Source organism: Pelobates fuscus, chromosome 3 (assembly GCF_036172605.1).
Source record: "Pelobates fuscus isolate aPelFus1 chromosome 3, aPelFus1.pri, whole genome shotgun sequence".
Taxonomy (NCBI): domain Eukaryota; kingdom Metazoa; phylum Chordata; class Amphibia; order Anura; family Pelobatidae; genus Pelobates; species Pelobates fuscus.
In genome coordinates, this window is record NC_086319.1 from 352,693,804 (window position 1) to 352,709,997 (window position 16,194).

Consider the following 16,194-nt stretch of genomic DNA (forward strand, 5'->3'; position numbering starts at 1 on the left):
AGCGTTGGTATGTGTGCTATGGGAAATATCTTTACACCAGTTTTCATGTTCAACATTTTCAAATTTCAAAACAATTCTTTTTCTCGCTGTGAACAGGATTTGAACCTGAAGTTATCCTGATATGTGTGCTATGGGAAATATCTTTACAACCATTTTCATGTTCAACATTTTCAAATTTCAAAAAATTCTATTTCTCGCTGTGAACAGGATTTGAACCTGAAGTTATCCTGGTATGTGTGCTATGGGAAATATCTTTACACCCGTTTTTTAAATTTCAAAACAATTCTATTTCTCGCTGTGAACAGAATTTCAACCTTAAGTTATCCTGAAAAAAATGTTGAGGCAATTTCCCAAAAAGTGAGGGTCTCAAGCAGGCAATATCCATAGGTAACAACCTAATCTTGCACTCCACAGCAGAATGTTGATGCCTGTTTTATAACTAGAAACGTAGATTTAAGAAGACATTTATTTCAGCGTGCATGTTTTGAAGAAGTGTCTCTGTTTTTAAAGTTGAAAATGTGATTATGCAAGATGAAATTGCATATATAGAATCTGCGTAAAGTGATGTTAGTATCTATTTAGAGACAATTCCTAAAAACGTGCATGTTGAAATAAATGACTTCTTACATCTAACTTTCTAGTTTTAAAGCTGGCATCAACGTTCTGCTATGGAGTGCAAGAGTAGGTTTAACTAGAAACGTAGATTTAAGAATTAATTTATTTCAGCGTGCATGTTTTTAGGAATTGTCTCTAAATAGATACTAACGTCACTTTATGCAGTTTCTTAATGTGCAATTTCATCTAGCATGAACATAATCACATTTTCAAAACTTTAAAAACAGTAATTTCTCTCGCTGTGAACAGGATTTGAACCTGTGCGGGGAGACCCCATTGGATTTCGAATCCAACGCCTTAACCACTCGGCCATCACAGCTTTTCTGCTGCTCAGTTAATGTCACTTTTTTCCAGCAGTATCTTTTTTTTCGGAAGTAAATGCATGCTCATTGAGTAACACAAACATTACAGCTCAATTTAGTAGATATGATGCAAGGAATCTGTGGGTGCTTTATCCTGAAGTTTTTGTGAAGAAAATGTTGAGGCACTTTCCTAAAAAGTGAAGGTATCATGCAGCCAACAGCCCATCTTTTCATTTGCTGCTCACTTAATCCATACTAACCTATCCAACTCTAGAATGCAACAATAACGTGAACATGTCCATAAGTAAAAACCTACTCTTGCACTCCATAGCAGAACGTTGATGCCAGCTTTAAAACTAGAAATGTAGATGTAAGAAGTCATTTATTTCAACATGCACGTTTTTAGGAATTGTCTCTATATAGATACTAACATCACTTTACGCAGATTCTATATATGCAATTTCATCTAGCATAATCAGATTTTCAACTTTAAAAACAGAAATCTATCTCGCTGTGAACAGGATTTGAACCTGTGCGGGGAGACCCCATTGGATTTCAAGTCCAACACAGCCTGTTTTCTTTTGGGGTAACGTCACTCTTCTTTTTTTGTTGCGTTGGTGTGTCATTTATTGCCACAGATAGCAGAAAAATGTTTTGTATCAACATTAAGAGGAATAATCACATTTTCAACTTTAAAAACATACTCAATTTAGTAAACAACCATGTATTTGTGCAATTTAAGTGGATATTCTGCCGTTTTGAAAGAACAGCGTTGGTATGTGTGCTATGCGAAATATCTTTACAACCATTTTCATGTTCAACATTTTCAAATTTCAAAACAATTCTATTTCTCGCTGTGAACAGGATTTGAACCTGAAGTTATCCTGGTATGTGTGCTATGGGAAATATCTTTACACCCGTTTTTTAAATTTCAAAACAATTCTATTTCTCGCTGTGAACAGAATTTCAACCTTAAGTTTTCCTGAAAAAAATGTTGAGGCAATTTCCCAAAAAGTGAGGGTCTCAAGCAGCCAATATCCATAGGTAACAACCTAATCTTGCACTCCACAGCAGAATGTTGATGCCTGTTTTATAACTAGAAACGTAGATTTAAGAAGACATTTATTTCAGCGTGCATGTTTTGAAGAAGTGTCTCTGTTTTTAAAGTTGAAAATGTGATTATGCAAGATGAAATTGCATATATAGAATCTGCGTAAAGTGATGTTAGTATCTATTTAGAGACAATTCCTAAAAACGTGCATGTTGAAATAAATGACTTCTTACATCTAACTTTCTAGTTTTAAAGCTGGCATCAACGTTCTGCTATGGAGTGCAAGAGTAGGTTTAACTAGAAACGTAGATTTAAGAATTAATTTATTTCAGCGTGCATGTTTTTAGGAATTGTCTCTAAATAGATACTAACGTCACTTTATGCAGTTTCTTAATGTGCAATTTCATCTAGCATGAACATAATCACATTTTCAAAACTTTAAAAACAGTAATTTCTCTCGCTGTGAACAGGATTTGAACCTGTGCGGGGAGACCCCATTGGATTTCGAATCCAACGCCTTAACCACTCGGCCATCACAGCTTTTCTGCTGCTCAGTTAATGTCACTTTTTTCCAGCAGTATCTTTTTTTTCGGAAGTAAATGCATGCTCATTGAGTAACACAAACATTACAGCTCAATTTAGTAGATATGATGCAAGGAATCTGTGGGTGCTTTATCCTGAAGCTTTTGTGAAGAAAATGTTGAGGCACTTTCCTAAAAAGTGAAGGTATCATGCAGCCAACAGCCCATCTTTTCATTTGCTGCTCACTTAATCCATACTAACCTATCCAACTCTAGAATGCAACAATAACGTGAACATGTCCATAAGTAAAAACCTACTCTTGCACTCCATAGCAGAACGTTGATGCCAGCTTTAAAACTAGAAATGTAGATGTAAGAAGTGAAGGTATCCATAGGTAAATGAAGAAATGTAGATGTAAGAAGTCATTTATTTCAACATGCACGTTTTTAGGAATTGTCTCTATATAGATACTAACATCACTTTACGCAGATTCTATATATGCAATTTCATCTAGCATAATCACATTTTCAACTTTAAAAACAGAAATCTATCTCGCTGTGAACAGGATTTGAACCTGTGCGGGGAGACCCCATTGGATTTCAAGTCCAACGCCTTAACCACTCGGCCATCACAGCCTGTTTTCTTTTGGGGTTAATGTCACTCTTCTTTTTTTGTTGCGTTGGTGTGTCATTTATTGCCACAGATAGCAGAAGAATGTTTTGTATCAACATTAAGAGGAATAATCACATTTTCAACTTTAAAAACATACTCAATTTAGTAAACAACCATGTATTTGTGCAATTTAAGTGGATATTCTGCCGCTTTGAAAGAACAGCGTTGGTATGTGTGCTATGGGAAATATCTTTACACCAGTTTTCATGTTCAACATTTTCAAATTTCAAAACAATTCTTTTTCTCGCTGTGAACAGGATTTGAACCTGAAGTTATCCTGATATGTGTGCTATGGGAAATATCTTTACAACCATTTTCATGTTCAACATTTTCAAATTTCAAAAAATTCTATTTCTCGCTGTGAACAGGATTTGAACCTGAAGTTATCCTGGTATGTGTGCTATGGGAAATATCTTTACACCCGTTTTTTAAATTTCAAAACAATTCTATTTCTCGCTGTGAACAGAATTTCAACCTTAAGTTATCCTGAAAAAAATGTTGAGGCAATTTCCCAAAAAGTGAGGGTCTCAAGCAGCCAATATCCATAGGTAACAACCTAATCTTGCACTCCACAGCAGAATGTTGATGCCTGTTTTATAACTAGAAACGTAGATTTAAGAAGACATTTATTTCAGCGTGCATGTTTTGAAGAAGTGTCTCTGTTTTTAAAGTTGAAAATGTGATTATGCAAGATGAAATTGCATATATAGAATCTGCGTAAAGTGATGTTAGTATCTATTTAGAGACAATTCCTAAAAACGTGCATGTTGAAATAAATGACTTCTTACATCTAACTTTCTAGTTTTAAAGCTGGCATCAACGTTCTGCTATGGAGTGCAAGAGTAGGTTTAACTAGAAACGTAGATTTAAGAATTAATTTATTTCAGCGTGCATGTTTTTAGGAATTGTCTCTAAATAGATACTAACGTCACTTTATGCAGTTTATTAATGTGCAATTTCATCTAGCATGAACATAATCACATTTTCAAAACTTTAAAAACAGTAATTTCTCTCGCTGTGAACAGGATTTGAACCTGTGCGGGGAGACCCCATTGGATTTCGAATCCAACGCCTTAACCACTCGGCCATCACAGCTTTTCTGCTGCTTAGTTAATGTCACTTTTTCCAGCAGTATCTTTTTTTCGGAAGTAATCAGAGTTTGCAGGAATCTATGATCTGCAAACTTTCTTTGTCTTAGGGATGAGCATAACCACCTAGCAAAGCTAGTGGGTATGCGGCAGCCTCCCGGAGTCAAATGCCAGAGCTGAAAAGGCTCGCGCTGTGTATCTGCACAGCAACAGCCTTTCAGCCAATCAGGTAATCAGGAGAGCCGTGCTGAGCGCGGGATTCCTGATTACCTCAGATTTTTAAAATTGGGAAACTGCGGATGGTTAGCACATCCCACGAAGTACTAAGGATAAATATTTCCGACAGTGTACGGGAATATATTTAAACGTCTAAACACAAATAAAACAGTTCAAGATGCCAATAGTACAGGGGAACAAGAAAATATTTAATAAATCATGAAGACATACAAGATAGACTTGAAACTTTGTATAAAACAGCTGAACTGAAAAACAAGGCAACAATGTATGCCAAAGGAGAGTAACAAATGAATAGTGGAAACATTCAACAAATTGCAACGAAATAAGTTCAATAAAAGAGAAGAGAAATGTTGAAACAAGTCTCAGCAAACATATTCTTTATGCAGGGAGTCCATGCGAATATTGAACCGACGAGACTACTTGCATCCACTTCTCCTATTTAGGTGGATCTTTGGTTTGTTGGTCCGGTCTTGGAGTACGGCTATAGTCTGTAAAAAACAAAATAGAGAACGGTTATCAAATGTTGAATAAGCACCAGATAACCTTATGTTTTAGAAAGCAAACTACCACCAGCAGGCAAAACTCTTAACTTGGAGGAGGGTGGGACGGGCGCTATTGCTAGGTGGTTATGCTCATCCCTAAGACAAAGAAAGTTTGCAGATCATAGATTCCTGCAAACTCTGATTTGTCCTCCGGGAGGCATAACCACCTAGCAAAGCTAGTGGGTAGAATAGCACACACCTGGTGGTGGTCCTAAGAAACTGAAGGCATTCAACTTCTGATGGCCTCCAGTAAAATCTAGCAAAGGTTTTATTGGACAACCATCTTGCAGCTTTTAAGATAGTAGGGAGAGGAAGGCCCTTTCCTGCTGCTTTAGTAGCCGAGGCTCCCCTAATTGAATGGCTTTTGAACACTGAAACATCAATTCCAGCCGTAGACATGGCGGAAAGTATCCAGCCTCTAATTGTATTAACCTTGGCTGGACGAAAGGGATTCCTTGATGTAATGAATAATTGACTGATATCATTTCTAAATACAGCAGAAAGTTGAAGGTACGATTGTAACAAACTGACTAAACATAAGCCTGGATCGGAAGAATCTTGGACCAAGTCCAGTTCTACCGGACCAGGAGAAAAATGGGATGTTTTTTGTCTGCCTTTTAGTATAATATGGAAACCTCCTGGGGTCCTGGACAACCAAGGTTCTGAAATATGGATTTGAGTTAACTCTGCTCCTCTAGCTGCCAGGGCCAAGCACAGCAGAGAAGCCAACTTAATAGCAGTCCATCTTAAATCAATTTTAGCATTATCCAAAGACTTAAGGAAATTTAATAAGACATCTACATCCCAAGTAGATGTGTAGCGTGGGGTATATGGGCGGCAGACGGCTAACCCTTTTAGTAATCTCAAATACAGGGCATCCTGAGTAAGGTTGGGGATCAGGAAGTTTAAGGCAGATCCGTAGGTCTTGATTGAACTGACAGATAAACCAGAATGGAACTTAAGGGAAAGAAATTCTAACGCCAAAGGAATGGTATCAGATCCTTGTGTGTTAGACAGAAAAGAAACCTCCCATTCTTTGAATTCCTCGATCATCTTTCTATATCTTACCCTAGTTCTACGTCTTAAAGATGAGTTAATAATATCCAAGACCTGATCCGATAAAAGGGGATGTGTTAACAGCCTACCAGGGCTGCGATCCACATTTGCTGCGGGAGCTTGAGCAGAAGATCGCTGGTTCCCTGAAAGCAGTCCACTGTCATGCCTAATGGGATCTTGGTTTCCTTGACTAACTGATGGATCAAGGGATACCAGGGTCTGGAGGTCCATACTGGATAAACGAGAACTAAGCTCTGCACCCTGTCCCTGCGGATCTTCTCCAGCACTTTCATCAGTAAAGATGGAGGGGGGAAAGCATAAGGGGCTGGAACATCCGTCTATTGGAAAGACATTGCGTCCATTTTCCAAGCTCCCTTTGTCCAGGTTCGGGAGACGAACCTGGGGGTTTGAGCAGATGTTTGGGATGCAAACAGATCTACCTGTCTCTGGCCAAAATTGCTTTCTATCCGTTGGAAAAGAGCAATCTTTAATTGAATCGTTGCCAGGGACAGACTTTGGCGAGAGAGAGAGTCTGCAAGCTCGTTCGCCTCTCCCGGAACATATTCTGCGAAGACCTGAACGTTGTTTGCTAAGGCCCAGGACCAAAGATCTAGAGCCTCTAAGCAAAGACCCCTTGATCTTGTACCCCCTCTGTGGTTTATATAAGCCACCGCTGTCCTGTTGTCCAAATGGACTTTTACCAACATCGGTGACTGGTTTAGAGGAACTAGGCCCTTGAGAGCTAATTTTATAGCTCGTAACTCCAAAATGTTTATATGGAGGTGACTCTCTTGGTCTGACCAGATTCCCCTTATGGCGTTCTGGGATGTAAACACACCCCAACCGTGACTTGAGGCATCTGACGTCAGAGTGACTGTCGCAGGCTGCTCTAACAGTGGACGAGGAAGTGGAATTTCTAACTCCAGAATGGACTTCAGTTATTCTCTGACCTTCTTGGGGAGAACAAATTTTGATTCCCAATGGCCACCCTGTCTTAGTCGGTTGCCTAAAAACAGCTGACTTCTTCTGCAAAGTAAGGGGGAATTGTTGTATGCTGGTGTTAAAGCTATTAATTTCCCGATAATCTTTGCTAGGTCTCTCAAGGACCAACTCTGGTGCCTGAGAGATGAGTTGAGATGTACCAGTAGTTTGTCCCATTTGTCTTGAGGGATTCCAAGAGACATAGTCCTGGTGTTCAGTATGCAACCCAGAAAGAGGATGCTTTGAGTGGGAATTAGGACTGATTTCTGTAGGTTTACTACAAATCCTAGGTGTGGCGAAACCGACCTCGCCACGTGTCCTTGGAGGGGGCTGATTGCCCGCCTCTTGCCTTTGGACTATGGACCAGACTTTATGGGAATGTGATACCCCAGATAGCCATACCATGGAGCCTATTCATATAATGAAAGACTATGGGAAAGACTTTAGCTCCATGGCAATTGTACTGTGTGAGTAGGATCTGCGCGCTATTCGGTAGTTTTGTGCGTGCAGATCCCAGCTATCTGGGGATGGGTGAAATGTCTGTGTGTTATGTGTAAATGTGACTTTATGTATTTTAAAGTGTTTTATGTTGTTTTGCAACCATGTGGTTAATGGAGTCTGCCTTTAGTCCTGGGTAATTGGATTACTTCTCCAATTAACTCCAGGGCAGAAGGGAGGAAACCAGGGTGCATTGTGGGGATGTTTTTCTGCCTGCCAGAAAGGAACAAAATATACTTTTAGTAACTTTTGAACCCCTGGTCGGATTCATGCCATTTTTTAATATGTTGTTCCCCTGAATGGATTGATTGTGGATATGTATTTTTATGTGAATGTGATGTATGGTTTTAAAGTTATGAAAGTTGTGTAAAAGTATATTTTACACTGTATGCATAATGGGATTATGTGTCACACTAAGGGGAGGGGATGTGTGGGAGGTAACATCTATGTCATTGGTTCTTTTATGCCTCCCCCTGGGTGTGGCCTGTATGTGTGAGTTGGAAATAAAGGCCAGGCTGGATGAGCCAGTCCAGAGTTCCTGTTTTACCCTCAAAGTGATGTGTCGTCTCATTATTGGGGGGAAGGATTTATTGCATGCTGTTCCAGTTGACTGCTAGGAGTACAAGCCTATTCGTATGGTTCCTATTCAATGGTCTACAGCATTCATATGCTTGGGAGAATTTAAAAGGTTTCTCGGATTCGGTGATTGTGGTGTCTGCCAGAGTGCTTGGAGTCCTCAGGAAGCACTAGGAGCATCCATTAACGGAGGTACCCAGTCGGGGTGCCAGGCGATCCGTTACACTAGGTCTTGTAAAAGGGAAGCAAGGTAATCCCTTTGAGAAGCAAGGGCTTCCCCATCTGGATGCATGAGCAGGATGTCGTCTAGATAGTATAGACACATGAAACCTTTTAGTCTGACATGAGCTATCACTGATTTCATAATTCTGGAGAATGTGTATGGCGCGTTGGATAGGCCAAACACCAAAACGGTCCACTGCCACACTTTCCCTTTCCACTGAAACCTGAGAAAACGCCTGTGTTTCTTGGCTATGGGAACTGAATGGAAGGCATCTTTTAGGTCTAACTTTATGCAGAAAAAGGCTTTCTGTACTAAGCCTGGAAGATCTGATAAACCCTCCATCCTGAACCTTTTCCTTTTGATGAAAGCGTTCAGAGGCCTCACGTTTAGGACCGGTCTCCAGGAACCGTCTGACTTTGGTATTGGGAACAATGGGCTGACCCATCCTGTAATAGACGTGTCTGCCAACTCTATTTTCCCTTGACTTAAAGCTAAGGAAAGGGAGGCATCTAGCACTGGGTTCACCTCTCTGAGGGGTGCAAACTTCTGGACTGGGAACCTTAAAAGGGGGAGTTGTAAACCCCTTTGAAAAATCTTTAGGACCCATTTGTCTGAGGAAATATCCTTCCAATTTAGTGGCATATGAGGAGGCACACTTACTTGAATGCATGGGTTTTCTTTTGGAAGCTGAACCGCCTCTGGAATGCGCTCCTCTGCCACCGCCTGGGAGCTTATGTCTTCCACTGTAGTGGCGGTACTGGGCCTGGTGAGAGGCTTCTCGGGATGCTCCTGCAGCCCTATAGGGGCGACCCTCTGTCCGAAAGGGCTTTTTGTAGCCAGGGACAGTCTTCTTGAGCTCTGAAAAGGATCTCCTTGCCTTGTAACAGCCTTTAACCTCCTGAATGAACGAGGGACTGAATAGGTGAGAATCCTCCAAATTTGGGAACTCATGCGATTTGGGGGCTAGGTCGGACAGACCAGCTGCATGGAGCCAGCGTGATCTGCGGATGTTCGATATATAATTAAAGGCTTGGCCGATAATTAGCACTGCCCTGCCAGACGCTTTTAAAAGGGCCATCTTAGATGCTAACAGAGATGAAGTGGAAGGTTTCTGGACATTGCCTTCCTTTTCTGCCTTATCCAGCATCAGTAATAGTGGGCCCACAGCATCAGCAATTTTAAACTGTATATTGCGAAAAGTCTGGTCTGTGGGATCAGAGGATACGCTGTTCCCTGTGATGGATAACAGCGCAGGGTCTACCTCTGTGGCCATTAAAGCCTGAATGTCCGGGATACCGATGTGGTTCCTGAGGAGAAGATCATCTTCCTTAACCAAGGGGGATATGAAGGCTAGTTTAGCAAAATCTTTAACCTCAGAGTCGTGCTCCATAGCCCATCTGGAGTGAAATAATTTTGATGGGAGAATCTTTCCTAGGAGACTTACTCTGGCCATCTGAACGTTGCTTAGCTTCCCTCTCTCAGTGGAAGCCGCTGAACGAACCACTTCCTCGGATTCCCAGTCTATTTCTGGAGAGCCGTATCTGGAACTGGGACGGCTTTGGGAGGAAGAGTGAGCGAACGCTCTAGAAGAGGAAGGAGAGGGACTATCTAACCTCCAACGAGATTTGCCCTTTTCCTCTGGAAGGTGTTTCTGGTGCTCAAACGAGGGAAACACACTATTCCTTTTTTGGGGTCCTGTGCCCTTAAATTTTCTTTTACTCAAACGAGTATGAGGGGAAGGAGAAGCGGAGAAGTTTTCCTCAGACGAGGAACTGGCGGAAGAGACCAGCTGTCTTCCTTTATGTTTTTTATTTAAAACTGGGACCAAATCCTCCTCAGATGATGAAGAGGAAAGTTCCCTGGCAAGGAAAGCTCTTTTATGGAGCTTTCTAACATTGATGGGGCTGCCTTTAAGAGAGGCATCCACTAAATCTGTGGCAGACACAGAAATAGAGTCCTCCATCAATGATGCCATTTTAAAAATCTGAGGTAATCAGGAATCCCGCGCTCAGCACGGCTCTCCTGATTACCTGATTGGCTGAAAGGCTGTTGCTGTGCAGATGCACAGCGCAAGCCTTTTCAGCTCTGGCATTTGACTCCGGGAGGCTGCCGCATACCCACTAGCTTTGCTAGGTGGTTATGCCTCCCGGAGGACAAAATGCATGCTCATTGAGTAACACAAACATTACAGCTCAATTTAGTAGATATGATGCAAGGAATCTGTGGGTGCTTTATCCTGAAGTTTTTGTGAAGAAAATGTTGAGGCCCTTTCCTAAAAAGTGAAGGTATCATGCAGCCAACAGCCCATCTTTTCATTTGCTGCTGACTTAATCCATACTAACCTATCCAACTCTAGAATGCAACAATAACGTGAACATGTCCATAAGTAAAAACCTACTCTTGCACTCCATAGCAAAACGTTGATGCCAGCTTTAAAACTAGAAATGTAGATGTAAGAAGTCATTTATTTCAACATGCACGTTTTTAGGAATTGTCTCTATATAGATACTAACATCACTTTACGCAGATTCTATATATGCAATTTCATCTAGCATAATCACATTTTCAACTTTAAAAACAGAAATCAATCTCGCTGTGAACAGGATTTGAACCTGTGCGGGGAGACCCCATTGGATTTCAAGTCCAACGCCTTAACCACTCGGCCATCACAGCCTGTTTTCTTTTGGGGTAATGTCACTCTTCTTTTTTTGTTGCGTTGGTGTGTCATTTATTGCCACAGATAGCAGAAGAATGTTTTGTATCAACATTAAGAGGAATAATCACATTTTCAACTTTAAGAACATACTCAATTCAGTAAACAACCATGTATTTGTGCAATTTAAGTGGATATTCTGCCGTTTTGAAAGAACAGCGTTGGTATGTGTGCCATGGGAAATATCTTTACACCAGTTTTCATGTTCAACATTTTCAAATTTCAAAACAATTCTTTTTCTCGCTGTGAACAGGATTTGAACCTGAAGTTATCCTGGTATGTGTGCTATGGGAAATATCTTTACACCCGTTTTTTAAATTTCAAAAAAGGGATGCATTGCTTGTGTATGTGTGTCTGTGTGTAATGCATTGTGTGTTTTTCTGTGTGCAAGGGGTGCATTGTGTGTGTGTGTGATGGATGTCAATCTCTCCCCCTACCCCCGTCAATTTCCTTCTTCTCCCCCCCCTCCAATTTCCTTCTTCTCCCCCTCCCTCTCATTGCCTTCTCCCCCTCCAATTTCCTTCCTTCTCCCCCCCTCCAATTTCCTTCCTTCTCCCCCTCCCTCTCATTTCCTTCCTTCTCCCCCTCCCTCTCATTTCCTTCCTTCTCCCCCTCCCTCTCATTACCTTCCTTCTCCCCCCTCCAATTTTCTTCTGTGACAGACCCATCCCGCTGGACTAAACCTATTGGGTTCGTCTGATTTGCCCAGTACTTATGGTCCCTGAGAGATCCTGCGGAGAGTTGTGACTTTGCACAACTAACAGTTCGAATACAGCCACAACCAACGAAGCGCTAAAGCTATCAAAGCCTCGTGGTGGCCGACATCGGACAAAGGGCCACGTGGCGGCGGCCATTTTACCTTCGAATCCGCCGACCCGTACTATCGACGATACTTCGACAGTACAACGTAGTCGAAGTACCGATCCACTTCGAACAGGACGTAGACATTTTCAGGCCAACAAGTGACCGACCGTATAGCCCGAATCCAGGGAACTCTTTTGGGCACGAAACGGTAGCTACGGTCGGTCATAAACGGACATTCGAGTAACTTTGGATTCCCTGGAGGGATTGGTGTGATTTTTGAGACTGTTTATGATTTAAGTATGCTGAATCTGAATATGTGCCTTTTATGTGAATATGATGGATGGATTTGGAGTTATGAAAGTTGTATAAAAATATAGTCTAAACTGCCTGTATAATAAGATTATGTGTCACACCAAGGGGAGGGAATGTGTGGGATGTACCATCGATGCCAGTGGTTGTTTTATGCCTCCCCTTGGGTGTGGCCTGTGTGTGTGAAATGCAAATAAAAGGCAGGCTGGCTGTTCCAGTCCTCAGTTCATGTTTTACCCTCATAATGGAGCTTGGTCTCGTTATTGGGGGAACCGGGAATACAAGTGACTAACGACTGTGTCTGGAGCTCGGAAGGTGGTACCGTAACATCTTCCTCTCCCCCCTCCAATTTTCTTCCTCCCTCCCCCCCCTCAAGTTTCCTTCCTCCCTCCCCCCTCAAATTTCCTTCCTTCCTCTCCCTCAAATGTCCTCTCCCCCCTCCCTCAAATGTCCTCCCTTCCTCTCCCCCCTCAAATTCCTACCTCTCCCTCCCCTCCCTCAAATTTCCTTCCTCTCCCCCCCTTCGAATTTCCTCCCTTCCTCTCCCCCCAAAATTTCCTCCCTCCCTCTCCCCCCCACTCCCTCAAATTTCCTCCCTTCCTCTCCCCCCCAAAAATTTCCTCCCTCCCTCTCCCCCCCACTCCCTCAAATTTCCTCCCTCCCTCCCCCCCACTCCCTCAAATTTCCTCCCTCCCTCTCCCCCTCCACCCACTCAAATTTCCTCCCCCCCACCCACTCAAATTTCCTCCCTCTCCCCCCCCACCCACTCAGATGTCCTCCCTCGCCCCCCCACCCACTCAAATGTCCTCCCTTCGCCCCCCCACCCACTCAAATTTCCTCCCTCTCCCCCCCCACCCACTCAAATGTCCTCCCTCCCTCTCCCCCACACCCACTCAAATTTCCTCCCTCTCCCCCCCACCCACTCAAATTTCCTCCCTCTCCCCCCCACCCACTCAAATTTTCTCCCTTGCCCCCCTCCCCACCCACTCAAATTTTCTCCCTTCCCCCCACCCACTCAAATTTTCTCCCTCCCCCCCTCCACCCACTCAAATTTTCTCCCTCCCCCTCCCCACCCACTCAAATTTTCTCCAGCCCTCCCCCCACCCAAATTTTCTCCCTCCCTCCCCCCCAACCCACTCAAATTTTCTCCCTCCTCCCCCCCCACCCAAATTTTTTACCCGACGGGCGCGCGAGGGAGCACTCTCCTCTGAGTGGTTCCGCTTCAGCTCCCTCGCACGCCGAATAATGATGCTCCGGCATCAGTACGGTGCGCGAGGGAGCTGAAGAGGAAGCACTCAGAGGAGAGTGCTCCCTTGAGCACCCGCCGGGTGTCAGCAGGGCCAGCCTCTGGGGGGCCCTGAGGTGACCGGCTGCTGGGCCCCCCAGGAGAAGAGGCTGGCCCAGTGGGAACATACCGGGGTCGCAGGGCCCCCTGCGACCCGGTATGTTCCCACTGAATGTGGGGCCCAGACGACCTGAGCAGTCCGGGCCCCCCAGGACCGCATGACCCTGCCGGCTCTGCTTGGGGCCCCGGGCCAGCTCGGGGCCCCAAGCGGTTGCTTGTTTTGCCTGTCGGCTAGCGACGGGCCTGCTTTTATAACTAGAAACGTAGATTTAAGAAGACATTTATTTCAGCGTGCATGTTTTGAAGAATTGTCTCTGTTTTTAAAGTTGAAAATGTGATTATGCAAGATGAAATTGCATATATAGAATCTGCGTAAAGTGATGTTAGTATCTATTTAGAGACAATTCCTAAAAACGTGCATGTTGAAATAAATGACTTCTTTCATCTAACTTTCTAGTTTTAAAGCTGGCATCAACGTTCTGCTATGGAGTGCAAGAGTAGGTTTAACTAGAAACGTAGATTTAAGAATGCATTCATTTCAGCGTGCATGTTTTTAGGAATTGTCTCTAAATAGATACTAACGTCACTTTATGCAGTTTCGTAATGTGCAATTTCATCTAGCATGAACATAATCACATTTTCAAAACTTTAAAAACAGTAATTTCTGGGGGCGTGGCCTGACCAGGGATCGAGCTGGACGTGGCTGTGTAGAGCTCCTGCCCCAACGCACAAATTACAGCATACTTTAGCAGTATTTTAGACCCAAATTGCCACCTTTTGTCAAGCATGGACAAAAAGAACACCAAAAAACAGCCCAGGAGGGGGACCGAGGGAGGTACGACGGTCCTAGACCTGATGACGGCCCATAAAACCGGGCCTCCGGATCCCCAAGATGGCGCCGGACGGAGCCCCTCGCCCCGATCATCCTCACCACACGAGGCATTGGGAGAAAACAGAAAAAAGGGCGAAACATCACAAATCCTGGAACGCCTCGACGGAGTCCAGACTTACCTAGCTGGCGAAATAGTGAATGCCACAGAGGTGCTCCGTGGCGAGATTGCGGCCCTGGGCACACGCACTGCCCGACTTGAGGAGCGGATGGAGACCACAGCCAAGGCCCATAATGCCGCGGTGACCCATCTGAACGGCCTGGCGGCCCGTGTGACAGACACAGAGCTGGCTATCGAAGATATGTCCAATAGGTCGAGGAGAAATAATCTCCGGGTCCGGGGCCTTCCGGAGGGCGAAAAGGATGGCATGCTGCCAGCGATTTTGATGGCGCTATTTAGACCCCTTTTGCCGGATCTCCCTGAAGACAGGTGGCACATGGAGAGGGCCCATCGAGCCCTCCGAACAAGAAGGGCTGAAACCAACTCCCCTCGGGATGTCATCGTTCGATTCCTTTTCTTCCAGACGAAGGAAGCATTGATGCGCAAAAGCAGAGAGGCCAAGATTATGCACGAGGGGAAGGAACTCCAGGTGTACCAAGACTTAGCCCCCAGCATGCTGCAGAGGAGACGGGAGTGGAGACCCGTTACGGAAGCCCTGAGAGGAGCAAACATACAGTATGCATGGGGATTCCCTTTTCGCCTCATGGCCTTTAGAGGGGGGAAGACCCTCACACTGACCCCTAACGGAGACCCGAGAGCTTTCCTGGATGCCCTGGGACTAACTGCGCGAGGAGACCTGCCCGACATGAGGCCTACACACCAGGTGCTGGATTTCCTCCCGATCGAATGGCAGGAGGTGGGAGCAAGTCGGCGCTGACTTCGGAGGCCGGTATAGTATGTGGGCCCAGAGTTAACCCTTCTTTTTCTGAGGCAGAGGCTCAGTGGGGGGGCACCGGGACTGTGTTTGGGTGATTTCCTAGGGCCTGTCGACCCCGAGCTTACCTAGCCGTGATCCCTGGCCGTGATCTCTGGAGACTAGATTTGAGAGCTGGGAGCTCCTAGTTGTATTTGGGAGGGGAACCTGGGCATGTTGCTGTGGCCTACCGGGCAAATGACGCTGGGGATGGGGACCTCTTCCCTTATCTGTCTGACAGAACTGTCGAGGTGGGTGAGTAGGGGATTGGAGCATCGCAGCAAACAACCACAGACTCTTACTCTCAGACCTTGTAGTAACTTGAGAGTTGCGGGACTGATACGGACTCCATTGATTTGTGGAGGCTGCTGTCGACCATGCGGCCCGCGGGCCTGATTCACCTGGTTCTGGAAGTTTTATGTTTTTTTTTTTTTGCTTTCACACTGTGGTTTGTCTTATGCACGATGGAGGGGGCACGGGCGTCTCCTACTATCTTAGAGAGACTGTCATGCTTCTCCACAACCCCGTGCAGATTAGTCTCTCTCCCATCTGGGAGTGTTAACCGGGGTATGTACTAGGTTCACGTTAGGGGTGCTGATGGAGTAATCATACTGGCGGAAATAATGTGATAAAGGGACGGGGACTAGAAAATAATCATAGTCACCTCCCGATGATGTACACCAATATACACAGAAGTTTTTCATACTACCATTAGCATGTCATTTAACTAGCACAAGGCACAACATGGGAGACCAAGAGCATAAACCCTTTGAAAAAGGGGAGAAAATCTATAGGTAAACTTTTTTGCCATCATGTATTTAGACCTACTTATAACCAGATTTCCCTCACGTAATGAA

General features: G+C 44.3%; 5 non-coding genes across 5 annotated transcripts; all 5 read right to left on the reverse strand.

The window, feature by feature from the left end:
- Positions 1–852: 852 nt before the first annotated feature.
- TRNAS-CGA (transfer RNA serine (anticodon CGA)) lies at positions 853–934 on the reverse strand. Its single transcript has one exon. It is a non-coding gene; the product is annotated as a tRNA-Ser (tRNA).
- A 1,492-nt stretch (positions 935–2,426) lies between these two features.
- TRNAS-CGA (transfer RNA serine (anticodon CGA)) lies at positions 2,427–2,508 on the reverse strand. Its single transcript has one exon. It is a non-coding gene; the product is annotated as a tRNA-Ser (tRNA).
- Positions 2,509–3,043: 535 nt separating this feature from the next.
- Positions 3,044–3,125, reverse strand: TRNAS-UGA (transfer RNA serine (anticodon UGA)). Its single transcript has one exon. It is a non-coding gene; the product is annotated as a tRNA-Ser (tRNA).
- Positions 3,126–4,175: 1,050 nt separating this feature from the next.
- On the reverse strand, positions 4,176–4,257 carry TRNAS-CGA (transfer RNA serine (anticodon CGA)). Its single transcript has one exon. It is a non-coding gene; the product is annotated as a tRNA-Ser (tRNA).
- A 6,697-nt stretch (positions 4,258–10,954) lies between these two features.
- TRNAS-UGA (transfer RNA serine (anticodon UGA)) lies at positions 10,955–11,036 on the reverse strand. Its single transcript has one exon. It is a non-coding gene; the product is annotated as a tRNA-Ser (tRNA).
- Positions 11,037–16,194: the final 5,158 nt, after the last annotated feature.